Source organism: Corvus moneduloides, chromosome Z (genome assembly GCF_009650955.1).
Source record: "Corvus moneduloides isolate bCorMon1 chromosome Z, bCorMon1.pri, whole genome shotgun sequence".
Classification (NCBI taxonomy): Eukaryota; Metazoa; Chordata; class Aves; order Passeriformes; family Corvidae; genus Corvus; species Corvus moneduloides.
Window position 1 is genome coordinate 45054203 of NC_045511.1, and position 15628 is coordinate 45069830.

Here is a 15628-nt window from a genome sequence, read left to right on the forward strand (position 1 = left end):
CCTCTATTTATAAAGTTCAACAACATTAGGTCTTGAGCATAAAACCCAAGCTACTAAGACCCCTTCCCCAGACCACAGGAATTTAAACCACCACCAACTCATCCAAGTAAAGTAGTCCCGCCCGTTCACTGCCTTTTCAAGGGTCAGACCAGTAAGTAAACTGGTTTTTGCACGTAATATTTGGCAGCTTGGGTACAAAGGAGATGTAAGGTATGAAGAAAAAGGCACTTCCCCTTCCTGAAGTCTCTTGTCTGTACTCCAGCAACTAAGCTTTGCTATAAAATGAAAAAGGAAACTGCTCCTGGATTTGATTTTTGCACAACCAAAGCCTCAGGTACATTGGAATATGAGTCCAGCACTAACCACCCAAAAATACCCACTGATTCAGGTTTGTGGGGAATATATACTGGGCATCTGATGCAGTTCTAGTTTCGCATGATGGAAGTCACATCATGGTTAGATCCCACTCAGTAGAGACCTTTTCTGGTAGAAATATGCATAAGAAAGGTAGTTCCAATGTATATTTCTAATATTTTTGCCAATCTTTGCCCATTTTGTTTAGTGCTAACAGAGTATACAGCAACTAAACAGGTGATATTAACATACCAAATATAAAACACACCTTTCTCTTTGGTTTTCTGGTAAGGATTCTTAGTTTCTGGAAACAATCCTGTTCTACTCAAGCTACCAGATCCATGACAGCTGATAAAGAGGGATGAGCAAATCCAAATCAAATACAGACAAATACAACAGTATGTTTTATTGTCGAAAATAGGAGAGGGTTTCTGGCCATCTGCCAGGAAAATAATGAAGGATTAACTAGACATTTCTTATTTCAAAGCCCTGATCTTTTATCACTGTTCAACTTTCCACCTTGGTATACACTTTGGAGAAGTGGCTACTGCTCATCATGAGTAAATCTCTTAATTGTGACAATACTTATAAAAAAAGTGAGGAAGAAGAAATCATGAAAAAGCAAATCTCCACCTGAAAGGGGGGAAGCAGACCCTGTAGGACAAAATACAAACACATCTTGAACTGCAGGAAGGTAGTGTGTTTTCTCAAAAATATGCTTCAGAGCAACCCTTCATGGCCTCTGCATTTAGTGGCCACTTATTTCTATCTGTGTCAATAAGTAACTGAAGCTTCAACTTCTCCAGGCCTGGACCTGGCTCTCTTGGGACAAAACTGCATGCAACTCAAATATACTTCTTTTGCTTATATTTCAGTCCTGAGGGCCCAACACAGACAGGCCATGGGGACAAAGGGTAGGTGCATTTTGAGTGAAATGGGAACTAGAAACTCAAAGCTTACATTGTCATGAAACAATGGTTTAGGTCATTTAACAAATCACCAGCAGCAAAAGCAGGTTTAATATAAATTTGTACAAGCATGACAAAGTTCAATGGCAGGCTCTACTCTAGTGCTTACTGCCTAGACGAAGCACATGAAGGAAAATTATATTAGAATCACTTTAGAATTATTTATACAGAGGCTGGGGACAAAAAGAGTAAGAGGGAGATCCTCCCATTGAGTAAAAAGGTCTGGTGAGGAACCCCTTGCTTTCTAAACTCTTGATGAAGCCTAGGTGTGGCTGTGTCCAAACTTAGCCCCAGAACAGTTTACAGCTAAAGGATTTAACATCCCTTAATTATTGACTAATCTAATACTTACAAAATTATTCAGTAGGGTGTACTATAATCATAGCAGTAAAATTGAGATGGCAACATTCAGGCTACACTTGCTATAGGCTGTAAGGTGTGTAATCAATTCACATACGCACACACACAGACACATAGAAGTATGTACAAAGTTATACATGCCTGTTTAAAAATCCCCCTCAAGTTAAAAATCCCCCTCAGTGAAATATGTCAAATGCCTTTGCATTTCTCAAGGGGCAAAGGAATGACCCTCAAGGAGTGAGGGGGGAATCAGCCCAGTTCCCATGAGCAACTTTTGGCAACAGTTCCCAGAGTCCCACAGGTGAGAGCTGGGAAGCTCCAAGAGGCATCCCACTCGGACAGTGTGGTGGGTTGACCCTGGCTGGACACCAGGTGCCCACCAAAGCCACTCCATCACTCCCCTCCTCAACTGAATGGGGGGGAAAGGTTCATGGAAAAGATTACTCATCATTTACCACCATGAGAAAAACAGATTTGACTTAGGGAAATTAGTTGAATATATTACTAATGAAAATCAGAGTAGGAGAATCACAAGTAAAAAAAAATTTTAAAAACAGCTTGCCCCCACCCCTCCCTCCTTCCCAGACTTAACTTTATTCCTGAATCTCTACCTCCTACCCCACATTGGTGCAGGGAGACAGGGAATGATCAGTTCATCACTTATTGTTTCTGCCACTGCTTTCTCCTCAGGGAGAGGAGCCCTTCCCCTGCTACACAGTGGCATCCCTCCCATGGGAGACAGTCCTCCATTAACTTCTCCGGTGTGAGACCTTCCCACGGGCTGCAGTTCTTCATGAACTGCTCCAGCAGTGGGTCCCTCAGGGATCCACAAGTCCTGCCATCAAACCTGCTTCAGCATTGGCTCCACTCTCCATAGGCATGGAGGTCCCTGCCAGGAACCTGCTTCAGTGTGGGCTTCCCACCACAGGCCTGCGGATGGTATTTTTTCAGCATCCACCTTTTCCAGCATGGGGTCATCCACAGGCTGCAAGTGGATCTCTGCTCCACTGTGGTCCTCCATGGGCTGCAGGAGAACATCCTGCCTCACCATGGTCTGCACCACAGGCTGCAGGGGAACCTCAGCTCTGGTGCCTGGAGCTCCTCCTGCCTCTCCTTCTCCACTCACCCTGGTGTCTTACATATTCTCACTCTACTCTTCTTTGGTTACAATTGTTCCTGTGCAATTTTTCCTGGGTTTTTTTTCCTTTTTAAATATGTTATCACAGAGGTGCTACCACTGTCACTGAAGGGCTTGGCCTTGGCTAGTGGCAGGTCCATCTTAGAGCTAACTGACATTGGCTGTGTTGGACATGGGGGGAAGCTTCCATCAGGTTGTCAAAGAAGTCACCCCCAGAGCCCTCCTGCTACCAGAGCCTTGTCACACAAACCCAACGCACATGGAGATGCTGGTCACAGGCCCCTGTGGTCCAGGAGAGTTCAAAGTGCTTCATTCAAGACCACTGTTCACAAGGTTGTGAGATGATTTGCTTTAGTCATCCTGGTCACAATCTGAGAATTTTAACTGAAATTTTCCTGAAAAAAAATGTCCAATAACAATAATATTGTTCCACTTGGGCTGGTATTTAGACAAAAATAAGATTTCAAGGCTATTCATTAGAAAACTGGGGCTCATTAGACAACAGAGGTTCCTGGGAACAAACAGCTCTTTTGATAAGCTCAAGGGTAACTTAACTGCCCATTAATCAAGGCCAAGGCCTAACAAGAATTCCTTGATTGTAGAGTGGTCAAGGCAGGGAGGAAGTGGAGGATGTGCGCTGCCACATACACCCAGTTTCATGTACAGTCTTGGGTGTCCTGCTCCAAGGCTGATTAGTGTTTAATTTCAGGACCAAATAGACAAAGGCATCAGATTAGGCTTAACAATCTTTCAATGACACTGCATCCCAACAAATAACATTCCGCTACTGAAGGCTTCAGCTATGGTCGTAAGACATTACTAGTGTTTTGGGTTTAATCTGTGCTAAAAAGGGGTTTAATCTGTGCCAAAAAAAGAAATAAATAAATTAATAAGGACTTATTTTTACAGACTCCTAAATGGCTGTATATCGTATGAAGGCTGCAAAAATTAGAGCCTTGAGAAGGTGTTAGAGAGATGCCCAGTGCTTCTCAAGAGAGATGCCCAAGCTAATGTACATTCGCTGATTTCCAGCCTATATGGGAGAAAAAAGCAATGTGAGCCAGCTACAATAAAGGAGGTACACACACAAAAAAAAGGCAGGGTGCATGCAGATCAGAAGCCTTTCCTTCTGCTCTGACCAAAAATACCCAAAAGGCCAGTGACCAGTCAATGTAAATTAAGACAGAGGTCATCTTGGAAACACCATCTTTGTTTGGAATCAAGAAGCAATGGGTGATTGGTGTCAACAGCCATTGAGTGGGTGGATGTGGTCCAGCAACAGCCAAGGCTGGAAATAACTCTCAGGTATTGCAGCTGTCAGTAACAGCCCAGCCCCAAGTGCCCTCATAGTCTTGTCCTCTCCATTTCACCTGCCTTAGCAAACTTCCTTTGACCTCCCTCAACCAGCCAACCACTGGCCTCGCTCTTTAGAGAAGAAAGCCTAAGCTGGGCCCCGACCAAAACCCAATAGCCAAACTCTGGCTTTCTGTTCGTTCCCCTCCTGGCCGCCAGCTGCCAAATGAAGTGTGTATGCAGTGACTTACTAGTTTCAGCGCTTTGCTGAATTGCAGCCTATAACCACTGTCCCAAACCTCATGGTGCAAGCTCGCTCCCAGAGAGGTACAAGGCTGTAGAAACCTAGTTCCTATCTCCCTGTGACTTGATTTTCAGCAGATCAGGAGCAAAGCTTTCAAGTAACAGCACTTGGGAATGGGTCCAGGCTTCCCACTGAACCATTTTATTTTTGCACATAACCCTCCCCCAAAAATAAACCAGTTTGTTGCAATGACAGCATGCTTTCTGTAAGAGTCTGTTGACAAAATCTGGGCCTTTATTCCAATACTGAAAGGTGAAATGAGTCAAGGGAGCCCTTAATCTTGTTAAGAGCTCAGAGGACTCTGAAACACTAATTGGCCTGTCTAGACCAGCTCTGTGTCTGGACACTGTTATTGCAGCCTCTCTTGCAACTACTGAAAGTAGAGCTTGGGACCACACACACACAAAAAAACTTAATTTCTTTTCTTTACTTTGCATACCCTATTTCCTGCTTGCAGCCTCTTTTCTTTCAGTTCTTAACAAAAAAAAAGAACATACTTCTCCATTTTGATTGGTTTTTGTATTGCTAAGTTTCTGTGCTTTGTAACTGCTAGGGCTGTGATTGCTTTAGAAGGAAAATACATAAATATGACACTAAAGAGTCAACTAAGGATTGAGAGTTCTTGTCTGGCACAGACGTCATTGTGCAACACAACCTTGAGGGAAGGGCCCTGCTGAGCCCCACAGCAAGGTTCAAGTTTATATCTCAAATTTGGGTAAAATCTGAAGAAAATCTCCAAATTTTAATAAACTTGTGATTGAGACAGAATTTCCTGCAGACCACAGTCAGGGGGGACTCTATCTGGAGAAGAGGATGCCTCATCTATCCCTGCACACTGGTGCTTGCCTGATGCAGCGCTGCAACACTGGTGGGAAAAGCCAGGGTTTATCAGAAAGCAGATGACCAAGAAGAAGCCCACCAGCCCATGTGGACCGCCCAGGTGCCCCCCTGCAGAAACCCCCACTGCTCCAACACCACACACAAACCCCAAACATGGGGTAGTCAGGGAAGAAATTGATGTCTATCATTGCAGCAGGGCACCTGCACCCAGGTACAGGTGTCCAGCCCATTTGTCTCCGGTGGCAGGCAGCAGCAGTGCACTCATGCAGAAGCATCTCGTACGAGGCCAGGTGCACCCAAAGGCTGTTAATGAGTATCACACTTCTCAGAAATGTCTCATAAGTCATTCTGGTGTTGCCATGAGAGGAAATTGCATGGCAATAAAGCAGAATTATTTGGTTCCTGTTAATTAACCACAAAGGTGGTAAACATTAACTATCTTTGAGAATCATGTGATACATACAGATGTTCAGGTCCACCTCTCAGCTCAACACTGTTTTGGTTTTTTTCATTTGGAGGTTTCCAGAGGAAGGCTGTCTGAAGGATCCTGTAGGATATGACAGCACGCTGAGAGGGAGTTAAATGTCCAGCACAGGAAGGAAAAGCAGCAGCTATGCCTCCCTGCATCATTAATCACTGTCATATCCTTTGCCCTACAGCAGTTCAGGGAGTTGGTATGACAGTACTAGCTGCAGTAGCATTCACCTTTCCAGCAGAGCAGAAAATGAAAGGAAGATCCACACATTCCCCTGCATCTCCACTATGCATATGACCACAGCTTCACTGGGAGGTCCATGGTCTGCACGTGGCACAGCCCAGTAACTTGAAAACATCTTCTGGTTAGAGGCTTAGGTTCAGCGTGGCTGTAGCGAGCATGCAAAGGGACCCATTGCTCCTCTGTAGCACACAGGAATGCCAAGGCCAGGTGTTCTCTTCATGCCTTGTTGGTGACTGAGAGAACGTTCCCTTGTATTCCTCTGCTGCAATAGACAAGACTGGTGCTGACAGATGCCTGAAACACATCACTGGCACTCGTGTGACCTGTAGCCAGTCATACACTTGGGTACCATCTGTCAGTGGTCACCCTGGTCATATGGACAGACCCACAAACCCCACATACATGTTGGCCAAACAGCTGTGAAATCCTTATGAAAAAGGTGACACCTTCCACCAGCATGGATGTGACAACATTTACAGCACCTCTTCTGCCCGGATGTAGCAGCGGCTTGAGATGTCTAATGGATAACACTAAGACTAGAAGGGAGACTCCTCTGTCCTGGGGCTCTGGCTGTGTGGTTCCTCAAGCCTTCCTGTCATTGCATGAATCACAGCCACCTCCAAGCTTGTGGAAGACACAAGAGCGCATGTCTCATAAGGTAGCCAGCTAGTTTTGTTTCTTTCTGTCTGCTCTAGGGCATCTCGGCCCTGTTTTTCAAATGCTTTATTACAGATGCCTTCAAGGATCCTAAGTTTTTCCGGGATGTGACGACCATCTTCCTACTCATCCCTGCATATTTGCACATCTAAAAATATAATTGCTTTGAAAAATGTCAGCTGTACAACTTCTGCAGCATAAACATAGACTCTTCAGCATTATTTGTTCAGGCACAGAAATGCAATTGTATGTGCACCTCTGGAAACTGAAGCTTGGGCACATCTGTCTCCAGAGAACATCATGGTTCTGTTAAGCGAGCATCTAGAAAAACACAGATTACATGCTTGTTAAACTTGACTCCATACCCACACAAAACCAACCCTGACCTGAGCCAGCAATAAGAGATGAAGCACTGTTGGTTTTGGGTAAGAAAATGAGACAGTGATGGTTTATGGATGCACTGCATTTGCAAGGCAAGTTTTTCATAGTGGAGGAAGGGAGGCAGTCTACAGGGGTGGCTTCTGTGAGAAGCTGCTAGAAGCTTCCCCCATGTTGATGGAGCCAATGCCAGGCAGCTCCAAAATGGAGCCACCGCTGGTCAAGGCCAAGCCCATCAGCAGTGGCGGTAGCTCCTCTGGGGTAACAGAAGGGTAAGAAGTTACTGTGTAGGACAGGAGAGCCAGGGAGAGGAGTGACACTATGTGAGAGAAGCAACTCTGCAGACACCAAAGTCAGTGAAGAAGAATAAGGAAGAGACATTCCAGAGACCTGCAGTGAAGACCATGGCGAGGCAGGCTCTTCCCCTGTAGCCCACAGAGGTACACAGCAAAGCAGAGATCCACCTGCAGCTCCTTGAGAAATCCAGGCCAGAGAAGGGGAAGAGTGTGAGGAGTCCTCCCCCCCCAGAGAAAGGAGCAGCAGAGACAATGTGTGATGAACTAACTGCAGCCTTATCCAACTCCCTGCATTTCTGGGGGATGAGGTAGAGAAATTGGCCAGGAAAAAGGGAGAGATAGGGTGGAAGGTGATTTTTTAGCAATTAGTTTTATTTCTCATTACCCTACTCTGATTTGATTGGTAATAAATCCAATTGATTTCTCCTCCAAGTTGCGTCTGTTTTGCCCGTGATGGTAATCAGTGAGTGATCTCTTCCCGTACTTATCTCAACCCACAAGAATTCTGTCCTCTGTCCAGCTGAAAAGCAGAATGACAGAGCAGCTTTGAGGAGCACCTGGTGTCCAGCCAGGGCCAACCCACCACAATGGATTTCAGAGGCAACCATACAACTGCATTTTAAGAGACTCATCAACCCCCCAACCTAGGGACAGCTGTGGGTGCAAGGGTAGAAAACAGTGCTGAGGCAGTGCCCTAGTTCTCTGAGGTGAACCTCACGGGAAGGATGTGAGGCTGTCCCAGGGATAAGATAATGTGAAGGCCTTGAGACACCTTGGGATGCAGGCCCAAACCTAGTTTGCTTTTCTCTTGCCATCATTTTCCCTTCATGCTCCTGACAGCTTCTTTACTGCACTGCTACAATGTCTCCAGACATCATATCACCCATTTCAGGGTCACAAGTGGAGCATGAAGGTAAGAGCTGCATGGAGATCCTAAGACAGATAACACACTTGCTCTTTTGAAGCCGGTGAAGATGACCCAATGGCCCACATCCATTCTAATTTTTGGAGCAGAGAGCACCATCAAGGCACTCACTTTAAGGACCCTGGGGCCAAATTTGTCTCTGCAGTGGTCCAGGGAGTGTGCAAAACAGGAAAGAGAGGGTATGTGAGCCCCGCACCTTCCCAATAAGGCCATTAACAACTCTCAATGTACAAACCGCATCATGTCTTTTTAAATCAGACCTGACAAATGCATCACTGCTGAAGATCAAAGTCTGTGTGGCTTATGCATCTGGGTCCCTCACCCTGCAGGTAGTGCAGGAATGCAGAGGTTTGTGCAGCAGATTCAGAACTACTGAAATGTAGTGTTTTACTTCCAGAAGAAAATATGCACAGCATGGTGAGAAGAAAAAAACTAGGGGTGGTCAGGAATTAAGAAGAAAACAAGACAGGGAAGATGGTGAAGCTTCAAGAGAGAGAAAGAGAAACAAAGCATGACAGCTTTGGACATAGTCAAAAACAGTGTTTGTCATTGGCACTGGTTTGTAATTTGAATGTAATGCAAAGCAAAATGAAGAACTGAATCTTATACCCACACCCCTTTTCACACACTGCTTCCTGTGGGCAGCACGGTGTGGTCTGCCACAGCCAGCTGCCAAAAGGCACTGGACTCCTACATGTTTGATCGGGAGATCAGAGCCAGGCTTCATGCAAGGACACCTGAATAGTGGCAGTCAGAACAAACACTTCAGGACCACAGGAGCCTCTGGTGCATACGGACTTTTTTTGGTCTGCGAACAAGATTTTAGAAGGCAGCTAAAGACAATTACAGCTTGCAACTTCTCTACATTACTTTACAAAGCACCCATGTGTGATGTCAACACTTTTAATGCAAATGTGTTAGTTCATTGATAACATACCAACTCAAGTGTATTTCATTCATAAACTTGCATTTAAGATGAAGAAAACTAAGAGCACCTGGCAAATCGTGCTAGTGGATACTGGCTGAGCCCTGCTAATTTCCTGGAAACCCTCTGATGAAAAGGGTCCTGCCCACACAACACTGACCAGACTCATCTCTGGCGAAATACATATATTATTAATTTCCAGGAACTAACTGTATTTCAGATAAATTCTAAATGAAAAGCACTGAACCAAATCCCCTGTTAATGGGAACTATGTGTGAAAGTTTTGGTAGCAGGAAGCCTGCAGAGGTGGCTTCTGTGAGAACCTGCTAGAAGCTGCCCCCCATGTCCACTGCAGCCAATGCCAGCCGGCTCCAAGATGGACCTACCACTGGCCAAAGGTAAGCCCATAAGCAACAGTGATAGCACTTCTGAGGTACCAGATTTAAGAAGACACCAAGGTCAATGAAGAAGAAGGGGGAGGAGGTGCTCCAGGCACCAGAGCAGAGATTCCTCTGCAGCCTTTGGTAAAGACCACAATGTGGCAGGCTCTGCCTCTGCAGCCCATGGGAGTTCACAGTAGAGCAGAACCTCCAGAACCTGCAGTCTGTGGAGGACTTCATGCCCAGAGCAAGAGGATGCCCAAGGGAGGCTAAGACCACAGGGGAAGCTCATTCTGGACAGGCTTCTGGCAGAACCAGTGGACTCACGGAGAGAGGAGCCTATCCTGGCACAGGTTTGCTGGCAGGACTTCTGACCCTCCATGGAACCCAGGCTGGAGCAGTCTGTGCCTGAAGAATGGCACGCCAAGCAGGGGACCAACACTGGAGCAGTTCATGAAGAACTGCTGCCCATGGGAAGAACCCACACTGAAGAAATTCATGAAGGACTGTCTCCCATGGGAGGTACCCCACAATGGAGAAAGGGAAGAGTGTGAGTGCTGCCCCTGCAAAGGAAGAAGTGGTAGAGACAATGTGTGAGGAACTGACTGTAGGCCCCATTCCCCATCCTCCTGTGCCACTGGGGGCTAGGAGGTAAAGAAAATCAGGAGTGAAGATGTGCCAAAAAGAAGGGAGTGGTGGGGAACGGTGTTTTAAGGCTTGTTCCTATTTCTTATTATCCTATTTGTGACTTTAACTGCCAATACATTAATTTCCCCAAGCTGATGTTATTTTGCCTATGACAGTAACAGCAGAGTGATTTCTCTGTCCTTAACTCACATAATTTCTCTCCCCTGTGCAGTTCAGAAGGTGAAGTGATAGAGTGGCTTTGGTGGCCAGCCAAGGTCAACTCACCACACTTGGAAGCAAAACACACACCAACCACTTTGTCCTCTAGATAGACACCACATACACACTTACTCCTCATGACTTGCTTCCTCAAAGACATCTCCACATGCGTATCTCCACGTCCTGAAACACCAGTGTTTGCCTATGTTCAGGCCAAATCAGCAGATACTGTCACCCAGATAAAAAGTTGTGAAAATGCACATGTCCCAAAAAAGCAAAAATATCTCCTCTTCAGGAGTCTCCTGGTCTCCCACTCTGCAGACACCCAGGACAAGCACAGCAACCACAGAGTGTTAAATTTCAGTTTCATACTTTAGCACAGCCTGAAATTCTCTTTTCCTCTTTGTCCACTGCTGTCCTCAAGGTCAAGAGTCTTGTAATACCCTCCTGCTCCCCAAAGAGTCTTGCTCCTGAGTGTCAGCAGAGGATGTTCAGCACAGAGAGATTCAGCAGCATTCCCTAGGAAAATGAAGGACCTCCTAAATAAAGACACCATTCTCTAGAGAAAAACCACAACAGTGTCTCATAGGAAAAATGCAGGTCTGCTTGCTCCAGCCTGCTCTGCTATCCAAGGAAGAACAGAGGCTGTGAGCATGGAGGAGGTGACTGAGTTTGAGACATGTAAGGAAATTACACAACACATGTTGTCTTGACATGAGATCTGAAGTGCCTCAATACCAGAAAGTGCAGATGAGCATTCCCGTTTGCAGACATCATGCCAGCGTACCTTCCTTTCTGAGACACAGAACATGCCATAGACCTAGGTGAGCTCATAGAAACTTACTTTAAAAAAGAAAAACAGGTTTCTTCTAATACAAGTTCCAAAAGTAGCAGCTGCATCAGCTTTGGAGTGTTTTGATATTCTTTTCTCCAAAGAACTTATTAAAAATGAAGCAAAAATGAGTGCGAGGGAAGTAACATGGATGTTTTTTTGATTCTCAGAAGTGCTTTGTTACCAACATCCCCCCAGGATGAGGGGAGATGAACTGTGGTTAAGATCTTTGTTCTCCTTTTTTTTTCCCCTCACATTTTACTCAACTTCTCCTCTCATTTTTAACCAGACATGCTACACCAAGCATTCAAAAAACTCTGGGCAATTACATCTGTAGTACATCAGCCTGGGAGAGAAAAAGAAGCAGGTTTCCTCTGTGACTTATGCTTGCCCAACACCAAGAACACCTATAAAATTATTAATTATTAACACCTATTAATTATTATATGCACCTTTAATAGGCCAGTTACAAAAGCAAAATATTCCAGAAGGGCAGGCTGGAAGGAAAGGGAAAGGACAATTAAAGGCTGCTGCTCTGTTGCAGTGTCAGGGCCAGGTGTAACATTCTCAATTTCCATTGTAAGACACTGGCAAATAACTAGGGTTTCCTACAGTAAAATCTGATACTGCTATGGCTGGAGTTGTTGCCTCTAGCAGCTTCCTCATTTCTGCAACTGGATGCACTACTTCTTAATGCTGGACATGACTGACCATCTGTGCCATGGCTGCAGTAATATTATCCTTGTAGGTATGCCTTTTACTGAATGACACATTTCAGTGGTCAGGAGACTTAATAGTGGTTTTGGGAGACAGAAGTTTGTCTTAGATACGCTCACAGAGGCGTGGAGAGGTTAACTTGCGAGAATTAGCACAAGCTGCTGGATCTGGTTTCCTGCTCTTTTTTTCCTTTTCCACTTCCTTTGTTCTTCCTCTTCTTTTTCCCTCTTATTTTCATGTTTCCTCACTCTCCATTACATGCCTATGAGGAAACAGAACCTGAATGACTATTGTGTGCCAGAGTCCAAAGCCTGCCAAGAGCAGGTTTTTCACTGGCTAATGCTTTGCAATGCCACACTCAGGATGTCCAGCTACCGATCTCCATCCTACCTTGGGTCTCACCACTCTGGTGTTTCCTCCAGCCACCTGGCACATGCACTGGCACACAAAGATGAAAAGACAAAGCAAGCCCTGGAAACGTAGATTCATGGCTCCAAAGCCCTTGAACTGCAGACAGGTAAACAGTTCTCGAAAGCCATGTGGAGCTGGGGGGCATCACACCAGGACCATGTGTCACAGTTCCAGCTCACTCATCCAGATGGACACCATGATTTATGACCTGCCTAACTGGTCATCCTGTCAGGGATTACTGCTGCCCATATTTCCTACCCTGCTTCCCAGCCCTCCCAGCAGCTCAGAAAGAACTGAAAATGTAATTTGCTCAGCCTCTCAAACCTACTGCAGGTCTGACCCAGAGCACACCCTGAGTTCACCTCCAGCTCTGCATGAAGCTCTTCCCTACTGCTGGCACATGTTGCTCTCACCTAACAGGTGACTGAAATCAGCAGAAACAAAGTACAAAAATATAGGATGCCTTCCACCACAGGAGCTTTAAAGGTGACTAAAACAAGGCAAATTTTCATTGAATTCCCACTTGGATGTTCATGAGGATCATGGCATAGCATGAGCTCTCCAAAAATACAGTCCTTTTTACTGGCCTACACCTAAGTGGTATTGATTAATTCTCTTGAGGGCACCAAATTTAGACCTGCCAACTTCCTCTTCCACATTCCCCCACACATACAAGGGGTGTGGCAAATATATACTTACTTATGCATGGGTGGCATAGGTATTTGTCTATGTCTCCAGATCTTTTGCAAGAGAAACTATCTAAGGACTGACTTTTGAAGCTTACATTGCATTTTCATTCTGTCCCTCCTCGGGCCACATTTTCTGACTTTCAGAAGCAAGCAAACACACCTTCCTGAGTATCTTTAAGTGTTTCCTGCCCCCCCCCCATATTTGCCAAGAGCCATCTATTGGCCAGTGTCCTATCCACTGACATCTGGGAATAACAAATCATATAGAAGTCTGCTGAAGCTTGAAATTCATGTGATTTTCAATTTCTCCACGCTCAACTTGCACATTTTTAACATCCACTCTCCGGCAGCCTAGGGGAGAGAAGTATGTTGCACTTGTGGTTGTGAGGAAGGTGGGTGGGAGTGAGGGCACATGAAAAGCTGAGGCCCCCATGGCTGAGTGACTTTGTACATGGGACAGCTACAGCATTGTTGAGCTAAACAATGAGGCATTCCATAAAAAAAAGAAAAAAAAAGACAAAAATAATAAGAAAACAGGGTGTGTTTTCTGGGTGTGTAGATTTTTTTTCCCATCTAGAAGACGCACATTCCTCTGTACCATTTTTATTATGCACTGTCATGATGGTAATTACTACAGTCTAAGAATCAAGCACAGATCACATAAATTATATTACTGTCCAGTTATTTTAGGCATCCATACAACAATCCTACAGCAACATTTTGGACGTTAAATTGCTGTATGCTCACTGTAAGCATACCAGGAGGCAAGTGGCCATGCACGGCACCTGAGGAGGGGGGCACCTCTCCTTCCAGTTTAGAGTTTACCTACCCACACTCACCTCTAGAAAGCTGTGGGTTTCTAAAAATTTATTATCTGAGTGGGGTGTTTCCTGCCTTTGCTTGCACTGGCTTCTGCAAGAGCCACACGATGCTAGGCTGAGCTGGGGCCTTCAGGACTTGGACTCTGAAGGTAGTCTGGGTTTCTTATCACTTTATCCTGGCAGGCAGCAGGTTGTAAAGCAAGGTGCCTTGGCTGATGAGGAATTCCTGCTTTCTCTTGAGCCAGCAGCAGCAGCTGCACCTCCCCAAAGCAGCACAGGGCACATGTACCAGCTGTGTCTGTCAGCCACAAGGCACATGGACACAAGGGCAGCAGGGACCAGATGGAGGAAGCTGGAAGAAAATATGAAAGCCAACAGAAACCACTAAGCCCTTGTGGTCCTGCTTCTCACCCACAGGCATCCTGGCTCCTCTAGTGATGCTACCAAAGAAAAAAAGAGGATGCTTATGGCATCAAAGAGGCAGGAGAAGAAGCAGGGAGAGTAGTATCCAAAGTGCTTCAGGTAGGCCAACCTACTACATCTGGAAAGAGCTAGACAGGAGGTGACCTGCAGTCATGCAACTAAAGTTGAGCAAAGAGGATGCAACCACAGGGCCAGAGAACAGCTTACTAGTCCTGCTTCTGTACTATGCCATACACTTAATAAATTCCCAAAATAAAAAAATTACTTCCTCAGTTTCCACAAGCAAAGCAACAGATCAGGGCACATCCCTTGTCATCCATGTTGGGATGGGTTGGCACCTGTATCCAAGCCAAACTGTCTTTTGTTTTCTTTTTCTTTTTAAGGAAGAAGCATATTTTTTATCCAGGACCTGCACTAAGCCTTCCCATCCTCTGCTCCGCTGTATCCCAGAGCAAAGTTTTCACAGGCTGGTAACCCAGCTACTAAAACCTGCAGAAACAGCCCATTCATGACACACGTGGCACCAGTATCCCAAAAACCTAACCTCTCCTGTGTCCCATGCAGTGGGAGCTGTAGTCAGCAACCTCGAGTCCAACATGAAATCCCACCAGCCCAAGAGAAGGAGAGGAGGGCTGTGGCAGACCTGTATTGCACTGTGGGGTGAGCATTGGTGCAGCATGTCGTGAAACGAAGGATGTCTCCAAAACACAGAAAAATAAACGAGACAGATGGGAACTTAAGGTTCCACCACAGAGTCCCCTCGGCTGGGAAGGGGCTAACCTGTTTCTGTGAGGAGTCTTTCCGGTCCTGGCTGAGACCCTCCATGAGGGGAGCTACAGGAGACGGTCAGTGTTTACGCCGGGCAAGCGCCGCTCGCGCCGCTGAGCCTTCTGCGCTGCAGAAAGGCCCGCATCCCACAGAGAAACGGCGCCACTCCGTGCTTTTGGTGGTGGGAAGGAAAACAACCAGGGAAAAAAAAGAAAAAGAAAAAATATTCCCGTGATTTATTCCCGCCTTCCAGCTTTGCAGCAGCAGCCGCGCTCTGCTCGCATTACGGGAAACACCAGCTCCCCTTCTCGCAAGGCGAGCAAAGCGCCGCGTCAGACAGAGTTGCTCCGGGGGGGACGGGGGGGGGGAGGCCCAGCACTTCCTGCTCATCGTTACACAGCACTTTTTCAGCCTTCCTGGGCTTTCCTTTCTTCCGCTGCTGCTGCCGCTTCTCCCTGGCAGCCGGCGGGGACGCACTCGCCCCTCCCGGCGGTGCTCAGCCCGCGCCCCTCGCCGGGCCCCCTCACCAGGGCCCCCGGCCACCCCGGCCCCAGGGGCGCCGGGGGGGGGGGGGGGGGGCGCAGG

General features: G+C 46.3%; 1 long non-coding RNA gene across 3 annotated transcripts in view; it reads right to left on the reverse strand.

Annotated features, from left to right (window-relative positions):
• LOC116437558 overlaps positions 1–15606 on the reverse strand; it is a 60514-nt gene extending 44908 nt beyond the window's left edge. For all 3 annotated transcript variants that reach the window (XR_004237360.1, XR_004237361.1, XR_004237359.1), the window contains exon 1: positions 15056–15606. This is a non-coding gene — a long non-coding RNA (uncharacterized LOC116437558). The remainder of the gene's footprint in view (positions 1–15055) is intronic.
• Between the last annotated feature and the right edge of the window lie 22 nt (positions 15607–15628).